Source organism: Erinaceus europaeus, chromosome 3, assembly GCF_950295315.1.
Source record: "Erinaceus europaeus chromosome 3, mEriEur2.1, whole genome shotgun sequence".
Classification (NCBI taxonomy): domain Eukaryota; kingdom Metazoa; phylum Chordata; class Mammalia; order Eulipotyphla; family Erinaceidae; genus Erinaceus; species Erinaceus europaeus.
Genome location: NC_080164.1, coordinates 74,108,923 through 74,135,627, shown reverse-complemented (window position 1 = coordinate 74,135,627; position 26,705 = coordinate 74,108,923). Strand labels below are relative to the sequence as shown.

Here is a 26,705-nt window from a genome sequence, read left to right as displayed (position 1 = left end):
AATTTTATATATGTGCTTTACCACAATAAAATTTATTTATTTTTGTCACTAGAGTTATCACTGGAACTTGGTGCCTGCATGACTCCATCATCCTCAGTGACCTCCCCCCCTTTTTTCATAGAGAAAGAGAAAGAGAGTCCAAAAAGCAGAGACATTTGTAGCACGGTGCCACATCTCTGAAGCTTCCCTTGGAGGGTGGGATTGGAGATTTGACTCTGGGTCTTTCTGCAGGGTAATGTGTGCTCTCTACCAGATGAACCAACATCCAGACACTACCATAATCAATTTAAGAATTCAATTTTTTAAAAATAAAAGTATGCTACCAGGTCCTTATCTGGGCATTGGCGATGCAACCTTGAACCAGGTAAAGAGTATAACTGCAATAGCTTTAATATGATCTTCTCTTGAACATGTAACAAGTGAGGAAGACAGGGGAGGAGTTGCGGTGCACCTGGTTGAGCACACACATTGCCATGTGCAAGAACCTGGGTTTAAGTCCCCAGCCCACACTTGCAAGGTGGGGTGAGGGGAGGGGGACTTCATGAGTAGTTGAAGCATGAGCATGAGTAGTGAATCTGGGCTATAGGTATCTATTTCTTTCTCCTGTCTTAATTTCTCTGTGTTCTATCAAGGAAGAGGGGAAAATGGGTGCCAAGACCAGTGGATTCATAGTGCAGGTACCAAGCCTCAGTGGTAACCCTGATAGAATTCAAATAAATAAATAAATAAGACAGTAAATGTACTATAAAGACTTTGAGAAACATAAAATTAGATATTAATGTATTGGAGAACCATGTCACAGGCGTATGAGGCACAATAATTGATCTCAGGGACTCTGAAGCATTGGCATCTGGGCTAAGTCTTGAATGATGAGAAATTCTTTGATCTTCCAAACCATAATGAATATATTTGGATCTCATTTAGCCTAAAATCTCATTGAGATTTCTGAGATGAAGAATTGCCTCAAAATCCAAAACTGATTATAAATTGTACTTGCAAAAACGGCAGTTTCTGTGCTGAGTGTTCTTAATTGAATGTTGAAGGATTGAGATGGGAACAAGCAAGGCATTAGTGGTTTAGAATGTTAAAATGTTTCTTACTAAATACCAGATGTCAGACCTGGCAATGTTTTCACCCAGGATATGTATTAGCTGTCTCATATATTTTTCATTTAATTTTTTTAGTAACTAAATCCAATGACATTTGCCGTGGACCTTTCTGGAAAGATTCTTTTGCATTTTAGAAAATAATTAATTTGTAAAAATCAGTTTGTTATTAATACTTTTATCACTTTCTATAGTTCTGAAAGCAGCAAATCTACTTAACTTTGGAAACAAAGGCTTTGGCTGTTTATTTAAAGCTTTGAGTGTAGAGTTTGAAGGGTTTTTTTGTAATTGACTTGAGATGAAAAGAAATACACTTCTGGGACAGAGAAGTGTGTGCACAGTCGATTTGTACAATGTGTTTAGTTTTCTCATTATATATGTTAGAGGCTCTGCTGTTGTTGTCCAGATTTTTCTTTTTATGATGGAGTTTCAAGCAGAAGAAGAGAGCTCTCTGAAGACTGGAAATGCAGCTGAGTCCTTCCAAGTCTGCATTGCTTGGACCTTGATTCATAACAGAGCTCACAGTGCGATGTCTGTAAAGCCTTGAGGTCAGTCCAGGCGCATTAAATAAGAGCACAGTGACTGCAGAGTTTGAGAGTAGGTCATTTTAAAATTCCTCCTCCTTCTCCTCCTCCTCCTCCTCCTTCTTCTCCTCCTCCTCCTTCTTTTTTTTTTTTTATAAGAGTGCATGGTTACTTTTGCCTACAGACAGTAAAATGGGATTTCCCAGAAGAACTAAGATAATTTTCTCCATTGCAGATCCCATATTACTCATATATTTTGACCTACCACCTGAGAAATTATCTTATCCTCATGGAAATCTCTGACCCTCTCAGGTGCTTCCAGTCTGTCTTGGATTTTTCTTTTTCTTAATTCATTTTTTTAAATATTTATCTATTTTATAGAAACAGCCAATATGGGAAGGGAAGGGGAGATAGAGAGGGAGAAGGACATCTGAAGACCTGCTTCACCACTCATTAGGCTTTCCTCCTACGGGTGACTTGAACCTGGGTCCTTGTGCACTGGTAACGTGTGTTCAACCAGGTGCACTACCACTGAGCCCCCCACCTCCGCTTACCCGCCCATCTTGGTTTGGATTGGAGGCAGGGCAATCTGCTAAGGTAGCATTGACTGATGCTATGGCCACACAATGCAAGACTCAAAGCCTACTCTGAGATTAAACTTTCACCTTTTGTGTCATGAGAGAAGCCATCTCATGATTCTTGGAAAAACTATTCTTGGTTTCTAAAATCTGCAACTGTTAGCATTCAGTTGATTGCAGACATAATTCTGGCATCCAGCATTTACCAAAGGTGTACCGGAAGCCTTTCCCAGCTTGTATCAGGAACTATAAACAAAAAGGAAAATGGTTTTACTTTCAAGTATCTTCCCATCTGGCTGAGGAGCCAAAAATATAAATTTAAAAAATCAGGATATTATAGCAAATAAATAAGTCATTTAGATTAACATCCTGAGTGCATGGGTCTGAGTGTGAATCACTATTGACTGACAGCTTAGAGAAGAAAAGGTCAGTGATTAGGACGTTTTGTAGAGTGGGTAGAGCTTGAATTGGGCCTTGGAAGGAGACCATGAACAAGCAGGTCTGTGAGCAAGGTAATTCTATTCCAGGTGGTTCACTTCCTAACAAAGTCCCAAAACCTAGATATAGACCAGGTCCTGTGAGGTACTGCATATGTTCACATGTATCCATAAATTAGGGCAAAATATGTACCTAAAAGCAAAAGTACACAATAGTCTGTAGTGAGTCACTATAAAGTTCATAATGAAATAGAGTCTACTTAAGACTTAGATACCCTCCGCACCTACTTCCTATTACACTTCCCTTCTTCTTCTTCTAGCGTTTGCCCTTCTTCCGTAGCCAGTCAACAGCATCAGGTTGAGCCTGATGTAAAGTTTCGAGACCTCCTTTGAATCTGGAGAGGTGGCAGTCGTTGACTATGTGGGTCATGGTCTGTCTGGAGCCGCAGGGGCAGTTCGGGTCGTCTCTGGCTCCCCAGCGGTGGAACAAAGCAGCGCACAGGCCATGGCCTGTTCGATAGCGATTGAGGAGGGCCCAATCATAATGTGCTAGGTTAAAGCCGGGTTGACACTTGCAGGGGTCTGTGATGAGGTGTTTGTTCTTTACCTCAGCTGACTGCCAGCTCTGTTTCCAAGAGTCTGGAACAGAGAAGTTCATTGTAGGCGTAGGAGACCAGATTGGATGACGAGACGTCAAGCGTTGGACAGGGTGGGCGAAGATATCCGCGTATATTGGCAGGTCCAAGCGCAGACATGGGAAATGAACTTAGATGATGCCGCATCCCGACGAATATCTGGCGGGGCGATGTTGCTAAGAACTGGCAGCCATGGAACCGGGGTGGAACGGATGGTTCCAGAAATTATCCTCATGGAGGAATATAATTTGGAATCGACCAAGTGGACATGGGGGCTACGGAACCATACTGGGGCACAGTATTCTGCAGTGGAATAGCATAATGCCAGAGATGATGATCGTAGTGTGGAAGCGCTTGCGCCCCATGAGGAGCTGGCCAGTCTTGCAATGATGTTATTCCTCACGCCCACCTTTGCTGCAGTTTTTATGAGATGTTCGTGAAATGACAGAGTGCGATCGAGAGTAACGCCAAGATAGACTGGCTGGGCTTCATGCCGGATTCTCATATCGTCAAGTTGCACATTAAACTCACACGAGGCCGAGGCATGGTGTAGATGGAAAACAGATGATACCGTTTTTACAGTGCTAGGGATTAATTGCCATTTTTTACAGTAATCAGATATCAGAGACATGTCTTTCGTGAGTGTTTCCTCGAGGATGTCGAACTTAGATGCCTGAGTTGCACAGCAGATGTCATCGGCGTAGATGAACTTCTTGAAGAAGTTTCTGGGAGGTCATTGATGTAAATATTAAATAGCGTAGGAGCCAGAACAGAGCCCTGGGGGAGGCCACTTGAGACAAGTCTCCATCTGCTAGACTTGTCACCCAGATGTACCCGGAATCTTCAGTTTTGGAGAAGAAACGATATAGTGTTGGCCACTTCCCTTATTCACCCCAAAGCTAACCTTATCAAAGCAGGACTGCAAAAGCTGAATAAGTCCAAGAGACTGGCATACTTTAACAAAGACTCTTTAGTCACCATCAGGCCACCCCATCAATTGGGGCTCTATTCGGGGAGTCCTGAGATTCCCAGACATGATGGGCCTAGACCTCAAATAAATCCCTCTCTCCATTGCTACCGGTCATTTCTATCAGGAACAACAAAACAGACCCCTTTGTGGGCCCCCATAGGACCTTGCCCTCAACTTGGATCAACAGTGGTAGAGAGAATGTTCCATCCTCCGAAGGGAGGCTGGACAACACATATTCTATGCTCCACCTGAAGAAGATGGGTCCTGATATTGGGGCAGCTTGGAAAGTTCCTACTGATGACCACAGAATGTGAGGTCAGATTTACAGTGGTGCAGAGGTCACATAGGCTCCTAAGCTGAATATGGGCCCCAGATCACATCAAACTTGATGGGGTTTATAGTCAACAATATTTATATATCTTTCCCATATTTGGGAGCTATAGCTTTCTGGTCCTTTTTCCAGCTGTGACATCATCTCCTCAGACAATAACTTGGATCCACCTGCATATCAGATTGCAGGCTCAGGGAAACAAACAAACAAACAAAAAACTAGTATAACCACAGGCCCTTTGGAATATAACTAAAATATGCCTACTAGCTATCTATAAAACAGAGACACACACCCCCAACTCTTCATCTGCAATATTCCAGCCTTTAGGCTCATGATTAGTTAAAAATTTGCTTGGCTTTATATGTTAACTCTCTTTTTAGCCACCAGGTTCCAGATGCTAGCAATATGCCAACCAAACCTCCCTGGACAGACAACCCCACCAATATGTCCTGGAGCTCTGATTCCCCAGAACCCCGCCCCACTAGGGAAAGAGAGAGACAGGCTGGGAGTGTGGATCGACCTGTCAACGCCCATGTTCAGCGGGGAAGCAATTACAGACGCCAGACCTTTAACCTTCTGCATCCCACAATGACCTTGGGTCCATACTCCCAGAGGGTTAAAGAATAGGAAAGCTAACAAGGGAGGGGATGGAATATGGAATTCTGGTGGTGGGAATTTTATGGAGTTGTACCCCTCTTATCATATGGTTTTGTCAGTGTTTCCTTTTTTTTTTTTTTTTTTTTACATTTTTTAAAAAAAATCATTCCCTTTTGTTGTCCTTATTTTATTGTTGTAGTAGTTGTTGATGTTGTCGTTGTTGGATAGGACAGAGAGAAATGGAGAGGGGAAGACAGAGGGGGGAGAGAAAGACACCTGTAGACCTGCTTTACTGCTTGTGAAGTGGCTCCCCTGCAGGTGGGGAGCCAGGAGCACGAACTGGGATCCTTCCTCTGGTCCTTGCACTTTACGCCACATGTGCTTAACCTGCTGTGCTACCGCTCGACTCCCGTTTCCTTTTTATAAATAAAAAGAAAAAAAGAAAGGAAAACCTAAACTTGGTGCTGGAAACAAATACTAACTCAAGGGCTAGTTGTATATAAGAACCATTTCTCAGGTGGAGGGTAGATAGAATAATGGTTATGCAGAGAGACTCTAGTGCCTGAGACTCCAAAGTCCCAGGTTCAATCCCCCCCTCTCCCCACACCACCATAAACCATAGCTGAGCAGTGCTCTGATAAAAATAAAATTAATAATAATAATAAAACAACCCCATTTATCTGGTTCTAACACCCAAACTGTATCCTGTAGAGTTAATAGGTATTAGATGGGGAAAGTAGTCAAATGTGTTTGGATAGTGATGGAATAAGCAACTTAAGAGTTTTATTGCTGAGAAACGCCTCAGGCCTTTTATATGCTGATGTTCATAGTGTTTTTTCCCAGATGGATACATACAGTGTGCAGTTGCCTCTGTATTCAGCCACAGAACTATTTTTTTTTCCTTCCCTTTTCTGGGAGTTTCTTGCTGGGAGAGTTGCAAAAAAAAAAAAAAAAAAAAAAAAAAAAAAAAAAAAGATTGAATTGGGAAAATGCTAGCCTAAATGATTTTATTTCTGTGGATTTTTTTTCCCAGTGCAAGTCACTAGTAATGCATTAGTGTTTGCAGTGATCTGAAAAACCCAAAGAGGATTGGCTGGAAATTAGAGGGACTTTGTTTAATGGGTGTCCCTCCAAGGGAACCCAGCCTGGAGTGAAATACCCTGGATTCATTAAGTGATTCTACAGTATATTATTAGCCACATTGTGGACTGGGCTATAAAAATACTATTTATATGAATTTTGTTCCTTTTCTCTTGAAATATGGATAAGAATTTTGTGTCATTATAACTCCACCATTGAGACAAAGCCAGGGCTGAAGGGAAGATGAAGTTCAAAGAGCTGGCAGAATTGGGATTGCTAAGTAAAATACAGAATGTCTAGTTACACTTGAATTTCAGATCAACTCTATGTTTTCTTTTTTAGTATAGCTCCTGAATATTGCATGAATTATTATGATACCAAAAACATCCACTGTTTATCTGAAATTGAAATTTAACTCAACATCTTGCATTTTTCTAAATCTAGTACTTTTGAACAGGATGCTTGAAGGAAGCCTAAGCACCCAGATCACAGCGTCACTTTTCATGTAAAGGCAAGGTGACTAAGGTATATTTCAAGTTCTAAAAAGCTGACCTTCCCTCCTGGGAGATGAGTTACTATATCCTCAAGTCCCCTCAAGCTCCAAGGCACATTGGTGGGGTTGTCTGTCCAGGGAAGACTGGTTGGCATCCTGCTAGCATCTGGAACCTAGTAGATGAAAAAAGAGTTAACATACAAAGCCAAACAAATTGTTGAACAATCATGGACCTAAAGGCTGGAATAGTGCAGATGAAGAGTTGGAGGGGGTCTCTATTTTGTAGATAGATAGTAGACATATTTTAGTTATATTCCAAAGGGCCAGTAGTTATACTAGTGGGGTTTTTTGTTTGTTTGTTTCTTTGTTTGATTGATTTTTGCCTGAGCCTGCAATCTGATATGCAGGGGGATCCTAATTATTGTCTGGGGAGATGATGTCATGGCTGGGAAAAGGACCAGAAAGCTGCATCAGGGAAGAGAGTAGTTCCCTAATATGGGAAAGGGGTATAAATACTGACTGTAAACCCCATAGATTTGATGTGATCTGGGGCCCATGTGTGCGCCTATGTTCATAGCAGCACAATTCGTAATAGTTAAAACCTGGAAGCAACCCAGGTGCCCAACAACAGATGAGTGGCTGAGAAAGCTGTGGTATATATACACAATGGAATACTATGCAGCTATTAAGAACAATGAGTCCATCTTCTCTGACCCATCTTGCATGGAGCTAGAAGGAATAATGTTAAGTGAACTAAGTCAGAAGGATGAAAGTATGGGATGATCCCACTCTTAAACAGAAGTTGAGAAGGAACAACTCAAAGCAGGATCTGACTAAATTTGTAGTAGGGCACCAAAGTAAAAACCCTGGGTGGACTGTGAGGGTGGATGTTCAGCTCAGATCTAGAGGGATGTAGAGGTCACACAGGTTCCTAAGCTCACATACTTTTATAGACAAACATATAAATGTAAGTACCAAAGATTTGCCCCTCAGAAGAGCAGATTTCTCACATTCTCTTGAAAATGCACAAAGCTTATAGTTCCATAGAAAGAAGTCAGTTGTGTCTGAACCTGGTTCTTTTTTTTTTTTTTTTTTTTTATGAGAAGAGACCCAAGCACAGTGGTGGCATGTGCAATTAAGGGAGATAGGTGTTTTTTGTTTGCTTTTACATAAGGACAGAAAAACATTTATTTGTTAATGAAGGAAAACCAGTATGTATATCATGCACTGTGTGTGGCCCAAATGAAATGCTGCATATATGTACACTACTGTATCTCAGATTTGTCTGTGTAGTTAGATGTTTAAAAACTAATGGTTTACAATAAATACAGTTGTTGGTACATGTATAACATTTCTCTGTTTTCTGTGCTTTCTTATTTATATTTATTTATTTATTTTACATTTTTATTGATTTAATAATGATTGACAAGACTGTGGGATAAGAGGGGTACAATTCCACACAATTCCCACTGCCAGAGTTCTATATTCCATCTCCTCCACTGTAAGCTTTCCTGTTCTTTATTTTTTTAAAAATTTTTTCTTTAAGAAAGGATTAATGAACAAAACCATAAGGTAGGAGGGGTACAACTCCACACAATTCCCACCACCCAATCTCCATAACCCACCCCCTCCCATGATAGCTTTCCCATTCTCTAGCCCTCTGGGAGCATGGACCCAGGGTCATTGAGGGTTGCAGAAGGTAGAAGGTCTGGCTTCTGTAATTGCTTCCCCGCTGAACATGGGCGTTGACTGGTCGGTCCATACTCCCAGTCTGCCTCTCTCTTTCCCTAGTAGGGTGTGTCTCTGGGGAAGCTGAGCTCCAGGACATATTGGTGGGGTCTTCAATCCAGGGAAGCCTGGCCAGCATCCTGGTGGCATCTGGGACCTGGTGATTGAAAAGAGAGTTAACATACAAAGCCAAACAAATTGTTGAGCAATCATGGATCCCAAGCTTGGAATAGTGGAGAGGAAGTGTTAGGGAGGTACTCACTGCAAACTCTAGTGTACTTCTGCTTTCAGGTATATATTTTGCAGTAGTTTATGGATACGTGTGAACATAAGCTCTCTCTCACAGAAACTGGTGTATATCTAGGTTATGGGACTTTGTTAGAAAGTGAACCACCTGAGATGAAATTAGAGTGTGCTATAAAAGGAAAGGTCTCACCCGAGTAATGAGCTGAAGGGTTGTCATTCCACACGTGAAGTCTCTGGACACAGTCTGAGGTGAAGCATGTTGAGGTGGCAATCGTTGCGTTGGTTAGGTTGTGATCGGTGGATGCAATATTATTTGATATGGATTAGGAGACGCATACGGGAAAGTGGGCCCTATGCAAGGGTTCCAGGACTGGGGGAAGTAGGGGCTCTATAGTGGAGATGTGAGGTTCCTGCTGTCTTAGGGTTCAAAAAGACAATCGATAGTTAATGTTATCATCACATTATTTGGTAATTGGGTTAACTTTGAAAAGTCCTTTTGTTATGGTTTGCTGTACAGTATCCAGTATCTTGTATATAGCTGTGCTATTGGATGTTTCTAATCTACTTGGTCTAGGCTTTTGAGAGAGTCCGCATATCAAATACACAGCCTATATATTAAAAATATTCAGTTTGTGTTTTGAGAAACTTTGAGACATACACCTGATTTTCCCCCTCTCATATTAATTAACTAGTGATTTATATGTCTACATTTTGCTAGGAGTGTACATAAACACCATTCCCACCACCAAAAGACTGTGACCCATCCCTCCCACCCACTCCCACCCCACACTGGCCCAGGAAGCTGCATGTCTACCCCTCACCACAGGGTTTTTTTTTTTTCTTCCTCCTCCAGGGTTATTGCTGGGCTCGGTGCCTGCACCATGAATCCACCGCTCCTGGAGGCCATTTTTCCCCCCTTTTGTTGCCCTTGTTGTAGCTTCGTTGTGGTTATTATTATTGCCCTTGTTGACGCAATTCGTTGTTGGATAGGACAGAGAGAAATGGAGAGAGGAGGGGAAGACAGAGAAGGGGAGAGAAAGATAGACACCTGCAGACCTGCTTCACCGCCTGTGAAGCGACTCCCCTGCAGGTGGGGATCTGGGGGCTCGAACTGGGATCCTTATGCCGGTCCCTGCGCTTTACGCCACATGCGCTTAATCCATTGCGCCACCGCCCGACCCCCACCACAGGGTTTTTACTTTGGTGCCCTACTTACAATTTGATCAGGTCCTGCTTTTAGTTTCCCTTTCAGCTCTTCTTACTCAACTTCTGTTGATGAGTGGGATCATCCCATACTCAACTTTATCTTTCTGACTTAGTTCACTTAACATAATTCCTTCTAGCTCTGTCCAAGATGGGTCACTTTCCTGTTCTTTATCCCTTACTCAACCTTTTATTTCTGACTTATCTTACTTAACATGACTTCTTACAGCTCCATCCAAAATTGGGTGAAGAAGGTGAATTCACCATTTTAAATAGTTGAGTAGTATTCCATTGTGTATGTAGACCACAACTTGCTCAGCCACTCATTCATTGTTGGACACCTGGGTTGCTTCCAGGTTTTGGCTATTACAAATTGTGCTTCTAAGAACATATGTGTACACAAATTTTTTGGATGTTTGTGTTCGGTTCCTTAGGATATATCCCCAGGAGAGGAATTTCACTGTCATAGGGTAGGTCTACTTATAGCCTTCTGAGAATTCCCCAGACTGCTCTCCACATGGATTGGACCAGTTTACGTTTCCACCAGCAGTGCAGGAGGGTTCTTTTACCCCCACAACTTCTCCAGCATTTGTTGTCACTGTCATTTTTAATGTATGACATTCTTATATAGGTGAGGTGGTATCTGAATGTTTATTTGCATTTCTCTGATAAGTCAGTGACTTGGAGCAATTTTTCATTATGTCTATTGGCCTTTTGTATCTCTTCTTTAGTAAATATTCTGTTCATATCCTCTCCCCACTTTTGAATTGAGTTATTTGCTTTTTTGTTGCTAACTTTTCTGAGCTCTTTGTATATTTTGGTTATTAGCCTGTTGTCTGATATATGACATGTAAAGATTCTCTGATTCTGTGACGTGTCCCTTTGTTTGGGTGATGGTTCCTTTTGATGTCCAGTAGCTTTTTAATTTGATGTAGTCCCAATGATTTATTTTTGTTTTAGTCTTCCTTGCAATTAGGTTTGTCCTGGAGCTCAGCTTCCCCAGAGACACACCCTACTAGGGAAAGAGAGAGGCAGACTGGGAGTATGGATCGACCAGTCAACGCCCATGTTCAGCGGGGAAGCAATTACAGAAGCCAGACCTTCTACCTTCTGCAACCCTCAATGACCCTGGGTCCATGCTCCCAGAGGGATAGAGAATGGGAAAGCTATCAGGGGAGGGGATGGGATATGGATATTGGGTGGTGGGAATTGTGTGGAGTTGTACCCCTCTTACCCTATGGTTTTGTTAATTAGTCCTTTCTTAAATAAAAAAAATTATTAGTGATTTAATACTGATTTATAACAAGGATATAATTCCACACTGTTCCCACCCAACAGAGTTCTGTGGCCCCATACCCTCCAATGGAAACTGCAGTAGGTGTGTGTGTGTGTGTGTGTGTGTGTGTGTTTATACAGGCTGCTTGCTTCTCTACTGATTGTGTGTGTGTGTGTGTTTATACAGGCTGCTTGCTTCTCTACTGATTGTGTGTGTGTGCGTGTGTGTTTATACAGGCTGCTTGCTTCTCTACTGATTGTGTGTGTGTGTGTGTAGGCTGCTTTCTTCTCTACTGATTGTGTGTGTGTATGGGTTATCTTTTTTTTTTTTTTCTTTATTAGGTGGGGGTTATAGTCAACAGTAAAATATAGTGAGAGAGGCAGGCTGGGAGTATGGATTGACTTGTCAATGACTATGTACAGTGGGGAAGCAAATACAGCAGCCAGACCTTCCACCTTCTGCATCCCACAATGACCTTGGGTCCATACTCCCAGAGGGATAAAGAATAGGAAAGCCATCAAGGGAGGGGATGGGATACAGAGTTCTGGTGGTGAGAATTGTGTGGAGTTGTACCCTCTTATCCTATGGTTTTGTCAGTGTTTCCTTTTTATAAATAAAATTAAATTGAATTAAAATAAAATAAAATAAAAATACATAGTAATTTGTACATGTGTAACATTTCTCAGTTTTCTATGTAACACCCCTCCCCCTCCATTTCTCTCTCTGAGTCCTGATAAAGTTGGTGTTCAGAGCTCTGTGGTCATCTTCCCCTGTCATTTACACCTCTGGGAGAATGGACCAAAATTCTTTTTGGCCTGTAGGAGGTGAGATATTTGGCTTTTGTAATTGCTTCTCTGCTGAACATGGTTGTTTGCAGGTCTATCCACACCCCCAGCCTGCTTCTATATTTTCCTAGTGGGATAGGGCTCTGGAAAGGTGTGAGGTTCCAGGTCACATTGGTGAGGTCTTCTGCCCAGGGAGTTCTGGATGAAATTGCGGTAGAATCCGCAACTTGGTGGCTGTGGTTTGGTGAGTTTCTGGAGAGATCCTAGTTATTTTTTGTTGAATTTCATATGATTTTTCTTTTTTTTTTCATTTTTTTCCCTATTTTTTCAGGAACATGATCAGAAATGACTCCTACTTCATAGCCATGCTTAAGATGAAATGAAGTTACCCTTTGGGGAAGGGAAGGGCTTTCTAGGGGAGGGGAGATTAAAACTTTGGTGGTGTGTATAGTGTAGTCAATACACAGTTTGCAGAATGAGGATTTTACATCTAAAACATACAAGCTAGTAAACCATTACCTTAAAAAAAAAGAGGAAATAAATATAATTGAGACTACCACATTACCTCTTGTGTTGAAATATAGCAATTATTTGAAAATGGTCATCTGTACTCATTTTAGAGGAGGTGGAAGTTGAGAAGAGAGGAAATGTGCTTGGCTGGGGTAATGGAGGCTCTGAGGATTCCTTTCTTGCCAGCAAGTGAAATGTCTTAGTTCCATGTTTAGTGATGATTGCTGAATGGCCAAGGCTTACCCGTATGCTCTGTTCAGGGATTTTTATCCAGAGGGAAAAGAATAAGCTAATATGTCTATAGAAAAGGTCTTCCCAGGGTGGGCAGTGGCACACCTGGTAGAGTATATACATCACTGTGTGCAATGGCCCAGGTTCATACCCTTCGTCAGCAACTGCAGAGAGGGGGAGGTGTCACAATTGATGAAGCGGTGCTGCAGGTGTCTCTCTTTCTCTGTCCCTTCCCATCTCCCCCTTCTCTCTCAAATTCTGCCTCTATCTAAAATGAAAGAGATTTTAAAAAAGAGGGAGGATGATCACCTGGAGTAGAGGGTTCATTGTGCATTCACTGAACCCCAGGCTCAGTGGTAACCCTGGTGGCAATAAAAAAAAAAGATGGGGTGGGGTTGATATCATAATGGTTATGCAAAGAGACTCTCATGTCTGGGATTCCAAAGTCCCTTGTTCAGTCCTCTGCACCACCATAAGCCAGAGCTGAGCGGTGCTCTGGTAAAAACAAACAAACAAACAAATTCTTCTTTTGGCTTTCTAGGCAACTGGGCTGCATACCCCAGTTGATGGCCCTCTTGACAATGACTCACCCCTCTCCTTTCTTCCCTTGAGCTGCTTAAGGCCATGATCCCACAGGCAGGGTCATGGTGGGGGGTATATACAAGGCAGTCTCTGCTGTGACTGTGTCTGGGCTCTGGGTGAGGAATTGGATGCTGGGGAGCTATGATGTGGGGACCATGTATGAGGGCCAAGACCTGGAGCTTCTGTTGGTTGTTTTCCAGACATTGGCTGGAACCCAGGTCATCTCGGAGGGCACTGTGACACACAGGACTAGCTGGCTGCCACCGGTGTTAATTACACATCTTGGTGCTTGCTGTAGCTAATGGCAACAACAGCTCCATGCTAATTCAGAGTGGCACTGGGGGCAGCTGGTGTTACAGGGTACTTCACAGCAACGTCCAATACACACCACACACATTTGGAATTTGTTAGTGGGAATAGAGGAAGGCTACAATAAAATGTTATTTCAGAGGTCAAGCTCAGCCCTGAACAAATGAGCCCATTAAGATTCCACGATCAATATCCAGCTTCTAAACATTATGTATATTGATGAGCTGATTGCTAGGAGACTTGTGCTGAGGGAATTGGAATCCATTTTGCTGGGGCCAAATTGGTTGCTGATGGGCTGTAGTAGACTGTGACTATAATAATCAGCTAAAACTCACCCTGCAGTCCAGCTAGACAGCTTCAACACACCAGGGCCGATGTGCACTCCAGAAGCCGACCTGTGGGGCTGTCTCTGGATCATATCATAGCCCTGCAGCTATGATCATATCATAGCTTCCTGTGTACCCCGTGGTCTGATTGGGGTCCTAGATGAAGCCCCTACTGGTGTTGGGGTGAACAGAGCAGACCAGCAAGGTGGGTATGACTGCAGCTTTGACGAGATGTAGGGGTATGTGAGCACTGGCTCTACACCTGCACAATTCCACGACTCCTGGCCAACACTTCTGTTTTCTCCAAGAGACAGCGAGGAGGAGAGATACCACAGCACTGCCCCACTGCTCCCGAAGCTTCCCTTTGTGCCTCTGTATGGTGCTGGGGGGCTTTAACTCATTTGTCACACATGCTAAAGTATGTGTTTTACCAAGTGAGCTCTCTCCCAGCCTCTGAACACACATTCTAACTTGAACTGCCAGCCTAGCTCTTTTCTCTGGCTCTCGGCATTATAAAGTGCAAAGTAGTTCCACAGTGGTGGGAAATAGTCTCCTTTAAGATTTTTAGTCCAAAAAGCTCAGAGGCAGACTGTGTTGGTATATAATATAGTGTGTGTGTGTGTGTGTGTGTGTGTGTGTGTGTGTGTGTGTGCTTGTACATGCATTCAAGTTTATGTACACACACAAAGGAGAAATTCAGAAATGCTTTCAGTGGAACCCTTCAACCTCCCCACTCAGATCTCTCAGGAATGCATTACATGGTATCTATCTGATAGTACACTAGAATCTTTGTGAATTTTCTATACTTTAAAGGTCCAAAGCCAGTCACTCACTGAAGTCAGTTTGAAAAGTGTCAAGTTCCTAGTCTTCTGGGTATCTGCTGCTCATTTGGGTTGCTGCTGTCTTGCAGATGTTGAGTCTGTGGTCCAGTGCTGTTTGCATAGTGCAGACTGTTCTGCTTAGGCCAGGGCTCTGCCAGGCCTCCAGGAGCAGGCTTCTGGAGGCATCGAGTTGAAGAGATAATTGGGTTTATTAAATCCTTGCAGATCTCCAGCTGAAAAATTGTTCTATGATACTCTGCAGATCCGAAATTGTACAGTTACTAAAACAAAGCCAAAATGCCCACAGTTAAACTCAGGGGAATCCTTTCTACATGTGGTGCAGGGCCTGGCTCGTCTTGGCTTGGCTAGGAGGAGGGTAAGATTTCCCCAGTTTGTCTCTGAATATCTTTCATCTGATTACGAATACAGGTGTGTCTCTTGGCTGGTGTGATTCTGGGGTCTTCCCTCAATCACAACCCTCCACTGAGCTAAGTGTATGTGCTGTGGAGAGACCAGTAGAAGTGGTGTGAGGGACTGTTGCCTGCAGAGGGTGAGGTGCCACTGCCTATGTTTTGGTTAAGGGACAGCAGGAGCAAAGGCTGTGGTGTGTTGCTGCTGGCCCACCCTCTGTCTGGCAGCATCTGAGATGCCTGGCTGAGCATGCAGACACTGCACAGACTTGGGCCAGCAATGCCTCAGCTCCTGTGTGATTCTCAGAGTGACTCAGGAGATTTGTTATACACCACACACACACACACACACACACACACACACACACACACACACACACACACACACACATACACACCACACACACATACACAGACATGCACAGACACATGGGTTTGCAGAGTATCTGCCTACTGTCCTCTGGGTTTCCACTTCTCAGTTAAGGTCCAATAAGCCTACTGGAGATTTCAGTTGAACACAGGAGTTCCTCCCCACATTCCCTGACCTCCTGAGGGGGTACCGTGGGGAGGGGGATGACCCTGTCAGCCCCAGAATACAGAACAGGTGGAGTAAGTGTGATGATGATGGATGTGAGGCCACCAGAGGAAGCGCCCAGTGCATTAAATAGCTGAGTAAGCAAAAGTAAACTGACCAGAATCATGAAAGTGATTGGATCAACATTGGAAGAGAAAACTTGAGAGAAAAACAAGTCTAAAACATCACGGAGCAACTGACTGTGAATAAAAGAATTTTAATGGTGTACTGCCCCAAAGTATAGTACTCTGGGATGGGGTTCAAGGTCCTGGAGCATGATGGTAGAGGAGGACCTAGGTGGGGGGTTAGAGTGGTATGCAGAAAACTGAGCAGTGTTATAGATGTATCAGCTACTGTACTTACTGTTGAGTGTAAACCATCAATCCCCCAATAGAGAAATAAAATAAAACAAAAAAGAATTTTAAGTAGACTGGCAGTTGGAAAAGGGAGAATTAAATTGGCCTCCTATTGAGTAGAGGCAGGCCAGTGAGGCACTAGTGAGGGTGTGGGTGACCCTTGTCATATATGTGCTGTTTCCCCCAAAGCCAAACTCCATAGCTCATATTTTTCCATGAATTCTTTTTTTTTTAAATATTTATTTTATTTATTTATTCCCTTTTGTTGCCCTTGTTGTTTTATTGTTGTAGTTATTATTGTTGTTGCCGTTGTTGGATAGGACAGAGAGAAATGGAGAGAGGAGGGGAAGACAGAGAGGGGGAGAGAAAGATAGACACCTGCAGACCTGCTTCACCGCCTGTGAAGCGACTCCCCTGCAGGTGGGGAGCCGGGGTTCGAACCGGGATCCTTATGCCGGTCCTTGTGCTTTGTGCCACCTGCGCTTAACCCGCTGCACTACAGCCCGACTCCCTGTTCCATGAATTCTTATTTCCCGGCAGGGTGGGAGCAGTGGGATAGAACAAGCAGGAGGCACAGCTAAGAGGCCTCCTCTCTCCCAGGTCAAGGAGAACACAAACTTGGAGCCCCTCTGTCCTTTTCCCAGCTGAGTATCTGTGAACAAACCCTTGACCCTAGGGGTCTGTGGGATTCATCCTAAAGTGGCTGTGTGTGTGTGTGATACTCACTTCATACCCTTGCTGTGTCTGTTAGCTAAGTTAGCATTTGTAAAGTGCTTGGAACAATGCCTGGCATGTATATTATGAATAAGACACCTTGTCTGCAGTGATTGCTCACTGCTCTCCTATCAGATGATTCAACTTCACTTTCTCCTCTCTGAACCTGGAAGGCTGGTCAGGTGATTGTCATCCGTTTTGGAGACAGGGAACACACAAGTAGGCTTTGGAGATATTTTCCAGAGTGTAGGTCACTGACTAATAGATGGAAGGGGATGGAAACAAAAGCCAGCAGACTTCAGGAGGGAAAGGATTGCAACCCTTACTGCTTCCACATCCCTCTGCTTTCCTCATTTTCTCTATGGGCCCATATTCTTAGACTCAGGATGGGGACACAGAGATGAAAAAAACCAGTCCTTGGCTTTGGAGAGAAACAAGGGCTGGCCCTTGACCATGGGGGGGGGGGGGGGTCAGAACTGCAGGCCAGGCCCTACACAGCCTGAAGGAAAAAAGGGAAGGATTCCAGAGGTTTTTCCAAGCCTGGAATGTAGCTTGCTCTCAGGTGATCCAGATGTGTAGTTGGAAGCGACCACTGCAGCCCATCACACTCTGTGGACAAAGGCCAAGTGAACTGGAAAGGTGCATTACCCACAATGCCAAAGGGGCCAAGGCCACAGGTTGTGCTAGGTGGTGTGGAGGAGAATAGAAAGGACCCCATCTAGTCTGTCAACTTCTTGCTATAAACCAGCATTCCCTGTGCAGTGGGCATGATCTTTATAGAATGACCAGATGCAGGAGCTGCCGGGACTCCTGTGCATCCCACAACCCCTGTGGGAGAGGTTCACCCCCACTTCCCTAGCCTCCCCCACCCCTGATATTATGTACTGGAGACCACTTCTCAGATAGCAGTTCATGGCAGGGGGCAACTTGGGCATCCTGACCTGGTGAATAAGTGTGTAGCTGCAGGTTCTATACCCCTCACTTACCCCCTGTCCTGAACTGCTCTGGTTCACAGACCTCATCTCAGTAGGATTTATGAATATAAATGGTTGGGTTGTCTTTCTCGGCAAGAGCCTCACTCCCTGTGCAGTGCTTCTGTTTTCCTTCTCACACTCACAGGTTTCGTATTATCAGCCAGATGGGAAATTGACTGAGTGAGGCTAATGAGGTCCCCCTGGGGCAAAGTGGAGGCCCTCTCTGAGGGAGCACTGCTGCACTTTCCCTGTGAGGGATGGATTATCCCCTGGGTGGGCCAGCCCTGGAGAGAGGGGAACGGAACGGGGCCAGCTGTGCAGCTGCACAGTCAGGCCTCTCTCCTCCCTCTGAGCTCTGCACTCATCTGTTCAGCCAGCTTTCTACTTAGCACTCTGATTTCTGTGCACAATCGATTGGCCACTCTTGGTGCCACGTAAAACACATGACAGACAGAGTTTTGACCTTGAAGCCAGCCTGCCATGGAGGCGTCTTTCACTGCCTCTGAATTTAGGGAAAGGTTAGGGAAGAAAAACAGCAAGCTGTTTTGCTAAAATAATGTCATTAGGAATACAACTTTGCATTAAGCCCTGCATGTATTAACAGTCTGATAATAGTACAACTCCCTTCCATTTGTGGATTGTATTATGTTTTACACAGCATTTCCACAGTCATTATCTTCTTTGATACTCAAATTGCTATTATGCAATGAAAGCAGATTATGTTCTCCAGGAATCTGAGGCTCAGATTGGTTTATAGAATTGCCTGGGATCACAGAGTCAGAGTCGTGATGCACACACATACTCTGGAGCTGGCACTAACATTTCAGTAAGTTTGCTAGCTTTTCTGATGGTGCTTTTGATTGCCCTGCCCCAGACATTGCATAGCAGGAAGAAAGTGTAGCCATCCCACAAGTGAGTAGCAGAACAATTTTTGAAATATTGACCACATTGTTCCTAATGTGTATAACTGAAACTGCTCAAAAACTTAAGACATTGAGATAGTAAACTAAGTAAAAGCAGTGTCAGAAAAAATAAATAAAACAATAGGTAATTGAGTTAGAAAATGTGTTTTAGAAGCCAGGCAGTGATGCACTTTGTTAAGCACACATTACAGTGTGCTAGGACCCAGGTTTAAGCCCCTGGTCCCCATATGCAGGGGGGAAACTTCACAGTGGTGCAGCAGTGCTGCAGGTGTCTTTCTGTCTCTTTCTCTTACTATCTCCTCCTCCTTGCTCAATTTCTCATTGTCTCTATCCAGTAATAAGTAAAACTGAAAAATAGAAAATATGTTTTAAATTGCTTAGTCTATCTCTTTTTCTCTCATTCTCCTCTTACAGAGAGGGGAGAGGGTAGATTGTGCTTAATTTTCCTGGTAAGGCTTCTATTTCACCATGCAGTATGTGGAAAAGCCATCCATACAGGGCTCAGTCATGCAGTGGTTGTTGGACTCATGCTTGTATGCTAGATTACCTGTCACCTTCTCTGGACAGGCATCATAAGCCACCACTTGTGACAAGGTAGGACAGACACATGACTGTCCACAACTTAATTCTCCCCAAATGTTCTTTAGACCCTTATTCTTCGTACTGCTTGAAGTTACCATGGAAACAGTCTACTGCCTTTTCTCCTGAATAGAACCAGAATCACACTTCTGCTTATGTGCAAGGCAGAAATATCACAGTAGCATTTCTGTAAGTGGTCCTTTCCAGTAAACTTGGCCCGCCGAGTGCTCAGGCATGTGTAAGCAGGGCACCTCAATTCATACTACAAGTTACTTAAAAAACAAAACACCTAAGAATCATCTCCAGTAGTTCCATTTGTAGTTAATGATCCTAAGTATGCCATGGCTCAATTTCTGGGTTTTTTGTTTTGTTTTGTTTTGTTTTTAATGTCACCATGCACAGCTGGAGTGTCACCATAAAAGTGTCTCAGAAGGCTCTGTCCCTGTGAGCTGGTCCATCTAGAGTTCCAAAGGCTGTGTGCAGAGTTCTGGAATAGGAGTGACTGGGAAGATGGAGAGGTGGAAAGAGAAGCAAAGAATCCTAAGACAGAAACCCCTAAATGGATTTTCTCTAGTCTAGAACTGCATGGTGAGGAGTGGGGATATCCGTGCAGAGGAAAGGGGAACCGAGTGCCCTGTCTATAGTAGCAGGCTGCATTCAAGCTGAATTCTTCCACTTACTAGCTCAGGGTCTTTGGGTGAGTTTCTTATTATTTCAAACAGTTATTTATGTTCTTTCTCAATTAGGCAGTTCCAGGCATTAGCAGATATGATGTGTGTTGGAGAGCCTTGTACAGTGCCTTGTGCATGTAGGTTTTTAGTGAACACCAGTTCTGCCCCTCTTCACCTAGGTACCTATGAGAGGGAGGTGGATGAAGGTTCTGAGGCCTTGTGGGAATCCAACCAGGGCTTGAGGGTTGTGGCCACAGGAGGACAGGGAGCTTAGCTTGTCTGGGGAGGGAGCTTAGCAGCTTGAAGGCCCATGGGGAGTGTGGGCGTCAAGGGGAAGCTTGAGGAAGCCTGTGGATTCATTACAGAGGCAGAGGAATGAGTGATGGGAATCAAGTCAAATATGAGTGCAGATCACAAAGTGAAATATCTGATACCACTCCCTGAGAGGTTTTTCATTGCTGCAGAGCTGGATTGATTGTTCATGTCTGTGTGTCTTTGTTCAAACTTAAACAAATGTGTTCTGCCTTTACCTGGGAGATAATCATCTTTGGTGTTTTCAGCCTAGAAGGACTATCTTTATAAATTCCTCTGACCAAAATTAAAGGAATTTTTCTACATTATCTTCCTAATAAGCAAATATTTTTCCCCATAAATGCTTCCTCCCTCCATCCTCCCCATGCTACACTCTACCCTGCCATTTCACACAAAACAAACTGCTGCAGAAGTAGACCTTGGGGGAGATAAAGCCCTCCTGGTGTTGGCTGAGGAGTGCCCAGTCTGTTAGGGAGCCCAGTACATGGGGGACTGGACTGTCTCTTGGGAAAAAAGGGTCAACAAATCCCCTGTGAGGAGAGAAGCAGCTGTGACTCTCCATTTCCAGAGAGGCCATATCCTGAGGCTGCATATGGACTAATTTCCTCGAAGCCCTGGAGACAGTTGAGAAATTGCTTTTAAAGAAAATTCTTTGTAAGCTCTGCCTGGAGGCAGAGGGATGGATTGATTAGATGGTCACTCAGAGTTCCTGTCAGCCCATTTCCTGAAATTTTAGGAATCCTCCGGGCTAAAGGATAACCAGACTGCTAATGTCATCTGAATTCAAGGACTGGAAAAAGTCTAGATGAGCACTGATGAGAGAGAGAGAGAGAGAGAGAGAGAGAAGGAGATGATAGAGAGAAGGAAGAGTGAGAGGTGAGAGAAGGGAGAGAAAGAAGAGAGAGAGAGAAGGGAGAGAGAGAGGAGGAGGAGGAGGAGGAGGAGGAAAGAGAAGAAACAGCAGGGCATACTGGTTGTATTATTATGAGTAATTCCATTAATAAAAGCAAGCATTTTCTAAAGTGCTTTCATAACCTTAGTGGTCTGTACAGCACTCTGTCATAGAGGAGGTGAAGAGTAAATGGCTTGCCTGGGGCTACACAGCCAGTCAGTGACAGATCACAGATCGAGGCCTTAAATCCCTCCTTTAATCCCTCCTTGCCTGCCCAGCTGCAGGGCAGGGGCACTGTCTTCTGAGTGTGTTCCAGGTGCCTGTAGGATAAGAGGGGGAAAAGAGAAGGTGATCACAGAGAACACCCCCAGTGCCCGGGGCCTGCTCTGTTGCCTTCAATTAGGGGGAGAGGGGCACAGCCTTGGGTGTGTTGCTTCCTGCAAAATAGGTGGGGGCTGGTTTCTGCTACATGCTGCAGTGATTGCTGAGTTAAAAGTTGAAACTCACAACCCAAGTCTTTGTCAAGTTCAGAAGGCATCTGACAGCTCCTGGCAGGAGATCATTCACAAAGCTGGAAGAAGTCTCCCTGGGGAGAGTGAGTATGGGGATTTGCAAGTGGCATGAAGTGACCTGAGAAACTCACCTCTGAAGCTTATCAGAATGCACTAGAGCAATCCATTCCATACTTGTGGCTTTGAAGGTGAAATTTGAAGGCTTTTAATACATAGTGGATTTACATAGAAGCTATGAAGAGAGAAGAGCATGTGAAATGGAGGTTTTTGAAAATGATAAGACATTGGGGGCTGGGCAGTTGTACAACTGGCAGAGTATAGTGAAGCAGTGCTGCAGGTGTCTCTCTTTTCTCTCTCTCCTTTTCCCCCATATCTTTCAATTTCTGCCTGTCTCTATTTAAAGATAGGTAAGGGGTGGGGGATGATATCTGGGAGCAGTGAATTCATCATGCAGATACTGAGCTGTAGCAATCAACATGGCAGAAAGAAAGAAAAAAAGAAGACAAAACATACTTCCTTATTTTGTTGCCTGGAAGCTTCTCAGGGGGTCATGACTCAGTGCAGAACCCCAAACCAGACTCCTGACAGGGTTCACACCCATCTAGACCACCAGGAGAATGGCAGTAACTTGTCAGTATGTTGAAACATGTGGAATTGGGTTCAGGACACAGTCTCTAGTCCTGTGAATGAGTGTATTAGCTCAGGGAGGTGCTATTTAACTTCTGTCATTGATGCATTTTCTTTAACCTCAGGCTTATGGAACAGAAGTAAAACAGAGTCTTTAAACAATTTGTTTATAGAGAAGAGGTGGTCACACACCTAAGACACAGCCTTTGTTTCCTTTTATTCAGTGACATGAGGGGTCTTGGCTTCTGGTCCAGACTGCCTGTCCAGCTGTCTCTGCTCAGTAGAACCCCGGGCTCTGGTGGCTCTGGAATTAGACATTTCTCATCTGAGAGCTTCATGAAGTCTTTGAGGATTAGCCTAATTGCTACAGTCCTAGGTTCCAGGACTCACAATTGAAAGATTTATTTCAGCATCAGTTGACCAGTTTTTCAGTCAATTGGACAGTGCTAATATATTGAGTACAGTCCTTAGCTTCTGGCCGTGCTCCCTTGCCATCCAGGTGTTTAGTGTGTGGTCAGGGAGAAGAGCCAGATATATAAAATGATATATCATAGCCAGTACATGGTCAGCCAAAGCCTCACTGTTTATTCCTCAAGTCATAGGAGAAAAAAGGTTTATTTTTATTTTTTATTTCTTGATGTAGCATTTACTGAAATTTTATTTGTGGTTTATAAACTTCATGGAGATCGTGTATTTTCTTCCTGGGTAGAATACATTAACAATGCCACGAGCTAGCTGTTATTGGATGCGGTTTTCTCTGCATGTGTAGCTAAGTGTCGGTTACATTTTTAGCTCCTGAAATAATAATAAGAAGAAAGAAAGTGCCGATTCTCAGTCTCCACCCTTGACCTACTGGAAGAATCTGCATCTTTACAAAAGCTAGGTGATGCACCGTCAGATCAAAGTAGGGGAAACCCTGTGCTTCCCTTACTCTAGTTAAAGCAGACAAGGATCACCTCAAATATCAGGCTAGCATATAAAGAAATAGGTGGAGAAAGCATGCAGCTTCCCTCTCTCTGTATGGCACAAAGCCTCTGCACATCCTCGGCTGACCTTAAAGAGCTCAACTTCATCGGGAAAAGATATTCCCTGACCCCAGAGCTTTTCCACTGGGCTGGATCCACAGCAGCCATCTTTGTTATAAGATGATGGACCACTTTGAGCTCAGGGCACATTTTGCTACATTGTAATTAGCAGCCATTTTCTTCAGATAATAATGCAGATGCAAAGGAAGGAAACACTTTCAATTGCTAGCATAATTAAGCTGCATAGATTAGTCTGATCTTTGCTGCCTCTCCAAAGCTCTCCAAGGGGAGATAGCTCATATGCATGAAGGTTTGCTCAGATGTTTTATTTCTAAAGTATTCAGTAGCTGCCTACTTGTGGTTTTTTTTTTTTTTTAAATCACAACAGCCATCTATTTAAATACCTGATTTTGAATGAATCTCCATTCAAGATTCTGTTTGGTCCTCTCTCTTCTGTACCTCAAACAACCAAACCACATGCAAATTACCAGGAGAATTTCACTGCATGTTTCCTGTTCTTTGACCACCTTCCACCCCTTTACACCCCCTCTCACAAACACCTTTACTTTCTGTTTCTTGAATCCTTGGAGCTTACATAGTTCAGTATTTTCCAAGACAACCCACTATTTGGCTGCGAACTAAATTTAGTGAGTCTGAACCCACTTTTAAAAAATTGCTACAAAATTCAACTGACAATAATGATGCACATCTGATGTGACAACTGTTTTGAAACTTCTGTTTCAGTTTCATAAATATGTGCATCTCTTGAGTGTCCATGCAAAAATATTCTCCATCCTGTGGGTCATGGTAAAAAATGTGTGAGTGCTACTGATTTGTTTCTGTGGTTTCCTATTTATAGCACTATTGAAATCAGAAGTGTGTGGTGGTCTGGGAGGTGGCACAGTGGATAGAGCATTAGACTCTCAAGAATGAGGTCCTGAGTTCAGTCCCCGCAGCACATGTACCAGAGTGATGTCTGGTTATTTTTCTCTCTCCTCCTGTCTTTTTCACTAATGAATAAATAAAATATTTTTAAAAAAGAAATCACAAGTGTGTGTGAGAGTATGTTTAAGTACCTATTTTCAGGCAATTTCCATCCATTGGTTTCAGTATAATCGATCTTCAGTATCCACAGGTTCAGGACCCATAGCTTCAGCCAACTGCACATAGAAAATACAAACTATTTAATTAGGTTGCTTATACCTGTACTGAATATGCACAGATGTTTTTCCATGTCATTATTCCCTAAACACTATACTAACAACTATATGCATAGAATTCATTATAGTAGGTATTGTCAGACATTTATAATATATAGGAGAAAAAATATAGGTTTATACAAGTATCCCATCATTTTGTATAAGAGACTTGAGCATCTGTAGATTTGGGTATTTATGACTATGGCAGGGATGTCCTGGGACTGAGCTCTCAAGGACACAAAGAGAGAACTGTGTCTGTCATTTGAAAACTTCCAACCAACCATCAAATGTTTTTAAGACCTGTTGGTCAGGATCAGACTCCTACCGCAAAGAGCAATTTCTTTAATATTCTGTCTGGACAGTGGCAAGCATGCTTCTGGGTGCCAGCATTCTCTTCCTGCTCATACCAGCCATATATGTGAAGAGCCCAGTGTGTGAGCAAGCTCCCCTACAGAGCAGCATGCAGCCTCTACCCTGTGAGGGTACACATTTTATTAGAAACTTCTCCTGGAGCCTCTCTCAACCCCTGTCTGCTCATAGCTTGTCCTTTGCAGGCTTTGGTCAAGCCTTGGGAGTTTTAACAGGGTCACTCTATCCTTTGAGTAAAAAAAAAAAAAAAAAAAAAAAAAGAGGAAAAACCACTGCCATTGGTTTTTCCTAAAACTTTTCTCAAATTAAGCAGTCCCATGGTCTTAAATCATCATTTATCAGTTTTGTTGGCTTTTTTTTTCCTTTTGCCTCCAGGGTTATTGCTGGAACTCAGTGCCTGCTCTATAAATATACTGCTTTGGGCAGTCATTTTTTCCCATAGTTGTTGATGTTGTTATTGTTGCTGCTGTTATTGTTATATAAGACAGAGGTATTGAGAGAGTAAGGGGAAGACAATGAGGGGGAGAAAAAGATAGACACCTGCAAACCTGCTTCACCACTTGTGAAGTGACCCCCTTGTAGGTGGGGAGCTGGGGGCTCGAACTGGGATCCTTATGCTGGTCTTTGTACTTTGTGCTTTGTGCCATATGCCCTTAACCCACTGTGCTGCTGCCCAACCCCCACCAAAATTCTTTTTTTAAAAAAAATTTATATTTATTTATTCCCTTTTGTTGCCCTTGTTTTATTGTTGTAGTTATTGTTGTTGTTATAGATGTCATTGTTGGATAGGACAGAGAGAAATGGAGAGAGGAGGGGAAGACAGAGAGGGGGAGAGAAAGACACCTGCAGACCTGCTTCACTGCCTGTGAAGCAATTCCCCTGCAGGTGAGGAACCAGGGGCTCGAACTGGGATCCTTGTGCCAGTCCTTGCTCTTTGCACCACGTGCGCTTAACCTGCAGCACTACCACTCAACTCCCCCACCAAAATTCTTTATGGGGTGCAGAAGGTGGAAGGTCTGGCTTCTGTAATTGCTTCTGTAATTTCACTGAGCATGGATGATGCTATTGCTTTTGAAAGATTAATTTATGAGTGAGTGAGTGAGTGAGTGAGTGAGTGAAGGAAATAGAACCAGAGCATCACTCTAGTACATGTGAAACCAGTGATCAAGCCTCTTTGCCTGAGAGTCCAGAGCTTTTATTTACTGTGCCACCTCCCAGGTCATGGGAATGCTATTCTGTCAGCCCAAACAGCCCTTTATTCTTTGTTTTACTTTTAAGGAATAAATATATTTTTAAAGTGCTCAGTCAATGCATCTCTCCTTAGCTTCTTAGTACAGCTTTAAGATTGCTGGCATGAATTTGTAAGAAGGTTTTAAATATTAATACAATTTGGAATCAGCTGCTTTGTATGAGAATTTTAGAATTCACAGTGCTCCAGTGAACCTAAAGAACTCAGCTTATCATTAAAAATTTAGTTTCCTGTGGGCCTTTCTAGGAGACTGTCTTTCTACTTGAACTAAGGACAAGTGAAAGGCATTGGAGCTTCCTAAGGAGAGGGTATATTTTCAAGTCACCCCAATGTTTTTACCAAACACACAATCTTTTCCATGTTTGCCAGTTAGCCAGCACTGGTGCTGGTGGGGCCACAGCATGGCCTTATTTTGGTGTGACTCAATTACATGTACCTGTGATCTCAGGAGAGAATGGCAAGAGGTGTGGGTAACAGAGGAACCCTTGGAAAACTCAGGAAGGTATGCCCCCATATGGTGACTTCTGCATCTCTGCCCTTTTAAGGCAAAA

General features: G+C 43.4%; 1 protein-coding gene across 2 annotated transcripts in view; it reads left to right on the top strand.

Moving 5' to 3' along the window:
• Positions 1-26,705, top strand: part of PRKCE (protein kinase C epsilon) — a 606,660-nt gene that overhangs the window by 296,670 nt on the left and 283,285 nt on the right. The gene's annotated exons all lie outside the window — the stretch shown is intronic.